We start from the raw sequence: 6,033 nt of genomic DNA, 5'->3' as shown, positions 1-6,033 counted from the left end.
CAGCCTGGTGTTCACCTACGAGGCAGAGTTGACTCTGGCTTATGTATTTGACAGTGGAGCTGAGTATTAATCGGTTATTGATTCAGAAACACTGTTAGTGGCTTCAGTTGTTTTATAAGCAAAATGCCAGACTAACCTCTCACATGAATATTGATGCAAAAATCCTAAATAATGTATCAGCTAACAGGAGCCAGCAGGACACAGAAGGACAGAACGTCACGAGTGTTGCGGGTCAGGCCTCCCGGGACGCAGGCTCTGAGACGGAGAGCAGAGATCGGTGTGAGACATGGGTTAGCGAGTGCCCTGGGGAAAGGAAGGAGGCAGGGCTGGGCCCGCTCTCGACCCTGTGGGCAGATCTAAAGGTGAGGCACACTCAGCAGCCCCATGCCGTGGGGCGAGGGCCTACTGCGCGCTTCCTCGGAGACCGCTGTTGGATGCAGTGACCCCAGAGGGGAGGGTCAACTCGGGGGAGGTTCTCTTTAGCTGGGCGGTCCGCAGAGGAACAGCTGAGGGCCCAAGGCCAGCGACACTTCAGTAGCTGGGGCCAGAGTCCTTTGTCCCTGAAGGGGATTACCAAGCACAGAGCAGCAGCCAGGGCCAGGCCAAGGCTGCCGGGCCAGACAGTAACAACATGATGAGTCACTTCTGCAGTCAGGCAGTTTGTCACTGGTACAACCGAAGGAAGAGTGTGCGCTCCAGGTGCCAGCTGCCTGGGTCCTTTCCCACATGCCACAACGGCGGGGCGGGGGCAGCGTGAGTGGGGGCTGCCATGTTGCCAAGGGCCAAGTCCAGACTGCACCCAGCAGCTCTGGACCCGCGGGGCCGTCCTGGGCTCATCGGAACTCCATCAGAACCCCCCTGGGCGACCAGCAGGTGGTGCAGAGGGCCCCGGAGGAGCCTCAGGCCCCCAGCTCTCCTCCTCTGGGAGAATCACAGGCTTCCTGCCGAGACAGGAGAGCTATGGCTCAGCCCTCGCCTGCATGTGCCGGGGTGACTGGGAGAATCACAGGCTTCCTGCTGAGACAGGAGAGTTATGGCTCAACCCTCACCTGCATGTGCCAGGGTGACTTCAGCTCCCATCACAATGACCAAGTGGAGTATGCTGCTCCAAGGATAGGTTAACGTGAGAAAATTTAGGTTTATAATTCACCAACAGTAACAGAAAAAAAGAGAAAAATTGTATCATCTCCATAGATACAGAAGAGGAAGTTAGCAAAATTCAACACCCATTTACCATTTTTATAAATGCTCTTAGCCAATGGGAAATGAAGAACTTCCTTAATCTAGCACAGAATATTGCCAACATTATCCTTTATTGGTGAGATATTTAAAGTGTTCCCCCCAGAGACCGGGAGTGAGGCGAGGATGCCTTCGATGATGACTCCTACTCAACACTGGACGAAGGTCAGAGCCAGTGCAGGAAGAGAAATAAATAAAAGGCATAAATAAATAGTAGCTCACTTATCCAAAATCATTTACCCGGAAACTGCAACTATCTGAAACAAAGCAATGAACCTAACATTCTCTAATCTAAAATAGATCCCACAAAGTCCATGCACTTCACTCAGGGGAGGAGTCCCTGAGCCCTCGCTCTGAGGATGCAGAGTCCTAATAAAGCCATTCGCTTTATGTTCCCAGCCCGACCACATTGGGAACAGCACGGAGATTGCTGAGAAGCCCAGGGCCAGCTGTCCTGTGTCTGGAGCTGACGACAGGAGAAGCTGGAACATAACCACTTTCCCAGGGGCCAGGAACAGGATTCCAGAACAAGAGCCTAATGGCAGCACTTAGCCATTAGAGAGAAACGGGAATGCAATAATCTAATGGGCTATAAGGCCAGAATAGCAACCAGGGGCCGAGGAGCTGCTAATAGATTCTGGTGTGCCCAGAGATGAGCTGAACGGGCAACCCAGGGCTACTGAGTTATACAACCAAACAAACCAACAGCTGTTGGGTAAACAGCGACGTCGGCCACCACCGCGAACAATCACGGCTCATACAGCTTCCAGACCTGAGTCAGTTCTCGGTTCCAGAGCCACTGCTGAAGAGGAGGCTGAGCCACGAGGAGAAACCCTAGAGAGCAACCAGAGGGCAGTCCCCCCACAGAGCCCGGGGGCTGCATCCCAGCGAGGGTACACCGAGAAAGAGAAGGTGCACATCTATCAAGAGCCCTAGAGCGACCAGAGGGCAGTCCCCCCACAGAGCCCGGGGGCTGCATCCCAGCGAGGATACACCGAGAAAGAGAAGGTGCACATCTATCAAGAGCCCTAGAGCGACCAGAGGGCAGTCCCCCCACAGAGCCCGGGGGCTGCATCAGAGCGAGGATACACCGAGAAAGAGAAGGTGCACATCTATCAAGAGCGGCTGGACAAGGGCCCAGGCGGACACACCCGCGGATACAAACACCCCGATGGCCCTCTTGTTAGAACGGAGCCATACAGGAGCCAGGCAATCAATAGAGTTCTAGCCCAAGTCCATCTTGTAATGCACCCAGTTGGTCTGTGGGTCCATCTGTGGCTATTTTCCTGGTTCCTGAGTAGATACTGGGGTGAGTGTACTTAATTGACTGACACTTACATTAATTTCTTGATTGTTGTGGACCGTAAATGGCAAAAAGCCATTGTAGATTTGAGGCTTAGCAAAAGGCTAAGTTCTCCCCCTCCACCTCCATATTTGGCTGTGATGCTGAGTATTTGTACCCACTTCACTTGCTTCCTTAAGTTGCTGGAAGCAATTTACATGCTCTTCTTACTCTTTGTTTGTTTAGATGTTGGTCGATTTCACTTATGCATGGTGGAGGGATTCCTGTTTTAGCCTGGGATGTGTAACTTTGTATCAAGGACTTTCTTGATTTGCATATGGCTATATAATAAAGCAAACTGGGGCTATGGGGCACTCGGATATTGCCATCAGTATTTGAAGAGTCCTCCCGGTCCCATTTTTTCTTGATGAGTATGTTTCCTTAACTCCACGCCGTTATTAGGAGCCGCGCTGGTCCGCGGCACTTGATCTGAAGCGTAAAAGCTGTAATGGTTGAGAAGGTTTATTTTGGGCTCAAAATACGTTTCCTACCCCATCACTCCTCCTGGTCCAAATCAGGGGCAATGCCATGTCCCAGGATTAACGGCAGTGCGATCCTACTTCCCCATTATATGCCAATGAATAGCTCCTGCAGACCAAACCACACCAAACCCACCAAAAGAACAAATGGATCACGAGCAATGACAGTGGACGACCGTCCACCAGGATGTCACCGTGCCTACTGGGTGACTGAGCACCACCTCTGGGCCTCGGGATGAGGCCGTGGATCTGGTTAATGAGACCCTCTCAATCCCCATCAGAAAAGAGAACCCAGGACAGTTCCCATAGCTCGCTGGGTCAGAGCACGGGATAGCCACAGTTTGCCCAGGAGGAGGTAACCCCCGCTCTATCAGGACGCAGGCTGAGGAATCCTGTTCGCCTTGCCTTCCTGCAGAAAACTACGCTGGCCCTCTGCATCAATGACAAAAGGTTAGACCTGGCAAACAGGAACTGGCAAGTAATCTGGATGCCCTGTTGACACGGGCATCCGCCAGGAGGGAGCAAATCCTGCAAAGATTTGGAGTCCTAACATGACGGAGGTCCGGAGATCCAGGGATGGCCGGGACACCCCACCAAGTCAAGAGCCAGTTACCGTATTTTGACCTTTCTACAGCTAATAAAAGGACAACACTCAGCAGTGTGCGGACTCTGGAGCCAGCGTGCCCCACACCCGGAACACGTCTCTGACCGGTACTGGGTCATCAGAAGGCTGCCAGTTTGAGCAGAGTCAGCGACGGTTCTGTGAGCCCTCTGTGCGTCCGACTGCAGGGCAAGCTGTCCCCAAAGACCCGCAGTGCAAGGGGTGACAACGGTCACGGTGCTGACGAACACAGCTGGACAGCTGTGGTGCAAAAGAGTCCGGGCTTCTGGAGCAAGGCAGCCATAAGTACTCCGAAGAGCAGCTCCGGCAGGCCACCGGTCCCCAGAGAGCCTCATCCGTGATGAGCTGACTCTCGTCAGAACGAACACGTCATAAGGTCGGCAGGCACGCCATCAAATCCACAATAAAATGAACATGGTACACTCAGGACGGAGGCCAAGAAGGTCCAGAGGGCACAGCAAATTGCAAACAGGTGGTCTAGACTCCCATGTCACTGCACTAACATCTCTCACCCTCAGCTCATACCTATGGCAACAGAGAAGGAAAAAAAAGGGCCAGGTCTGGCAAATGAATGGGTCAGTTCAGAATCTGGGTCCAAATCCCAAGTGGCTTGCTGCTGCTCCACAACCCCACTCGATGCTTAAAGACAGCGCTGGGTAGAATCCTCCACAGGGGGCGGAACTTCAAGCAGTTGACTCGATCCACTGGGTGTTCCGGGAGAAGGTAGGGTGAGAATACACATGGGCCCCTGGGAGCGGTGACTGGTTGGGTGGGAGGCGGGTCCTGGAAGGACCAAGTGTGGAACACGGGAAGCAAGGAGGTCTGGGGAAGAGGTGTGAGAATTGACATACGGGAATAAGCAGAGTGTGGGACAGAGGGCTTTTGGGGGTTTTATTTGTTTTTAGAGCAGTTTTAGGTTCAGAGTAAAACTGAGTGGAAGGTAGTTTCCATGTACCCCGTTCCCACACTTGCCATCAGAGGGCAACATTCGCAGCCAGAGTGGAACATTTGTTCCCACTGATGACCTACACCAGGGGTCCCCAAACTACGGCCCGCGGGCCACATGCAGCCCCCTGAGGCCATTTATCCGGCCCCCCGCTGCACTTCCGGAAGGGGCACCTCTTTCATTGGTGGTCAGTGAAAGGAGCACATTGACCATCTCATTAGCCAAAAGCAGGCCCATAGTTCCCATTGAAATACTGGTCAGTTTCTTGATTTAAATTTACTTGTTTTTTATTTTAAATATTGTATTTGTTCCCGTTTTGTTTTTTTACTTTAAAATATGTGCAGTGTGCATAGGGATTTGTTTATAGTTTTTTTTATTATAGTCCGGCCCTCCAACGGTCTGAGGGACAGTGAACTGGCCCCCTGTGTAAAAAGTTTGGGGACCCCTGATCCTACACCGACCCGCCATACTGAGAAGTCTGTATGTAAGCAATTCTTTCAGAAACAAAAGCCATCTCAGCAAAATATCATTTTCATTCTTGGTGTTGTACATCCTATGGGTTTTGACAAATGTCTGACAACAGGTGTCCACCGTCAGAGTGCCACAAACGGTAGTTCCACTGCCCTGAAGTCCTCTTGCGCCACCCACTCAGGCTTCCTATCCCAAACCCTGGAAACCACTGACGTTTTTAACTCTCGCTAATACTGTCTTTTCCAGAATGTTATACAGTGGGAATCATAAAGTATGTAGCCTTTTCAGAGTGGCTTCTTCTACTTAATAATATGCAGTTCATAGTTTTGTAGCTCATTTCTTTTTGGGACTGAGTAATATTCCATTGTCTGAATGTACCAGTTTATTATCCATTCACCTACTGAGAGACATTTCAGTTGCTTCCAGATTTTGGCAATTAGGAACAAAGCTGCTATAATCATCTATGTGCATGTGTTTGTGTGAATGTAAGTTTTCAACTCCTTTGGGTCAATACCAAGGAGTGCAATTGTTGGATGGTATGGTGAGAGTATACGTGTCATTTTGTAAGAAACCACCAAACCATCTTCCCAAGTGGCTGCCCCATTCTGCACTCCCAGCAGGAGTGAGTTCCTGCTGCTCCACCTCCTGTTAGCATTTGGTGGTGTCCGTGTTCTGGACTTTGGTTGTTCTAATAGGTCTATCTCGTTTTAATTTGTGTCTCCTTTATGACATGTTGTAGAGCCTCTTTTCACATACTTAGCTGCTATCTGTATAAGTTTTTTTGGTGAGATGTTTAAGATCTTTGACCCACTTTTTAATCAGGTTGCTTATTTTCTTACTGGTGAGTTTTAAGAGTTCTCTGTGTGTTTTGGAGAACAGTCCTTTATCAGATGTGCTTTCTGCAAATATTTTCTCCCAGTCTGTAGTTTGCCTT

The sequence above is a fragment of the Saccopteryx bilineata genome, chromosome 10 (assembly GCF_036850765.1).
Source record: "Saccopteryx bilineata isolate mSacBil1 chromosome 10, mSacBil1_pri_phased_curated, whole genome shotgun sequence".
Lineage (NCBI taxonomy): Eukaryota > Metazoa > Chordata > Mammalia > Chiroptera > Emballonuridae > Saccopteryx > Saccopteryx bilineata.
The sequence above is the reverse complement of the archived record's forward strand: the minus strand, read 5'-3'. Positions refer to the sequence as shown.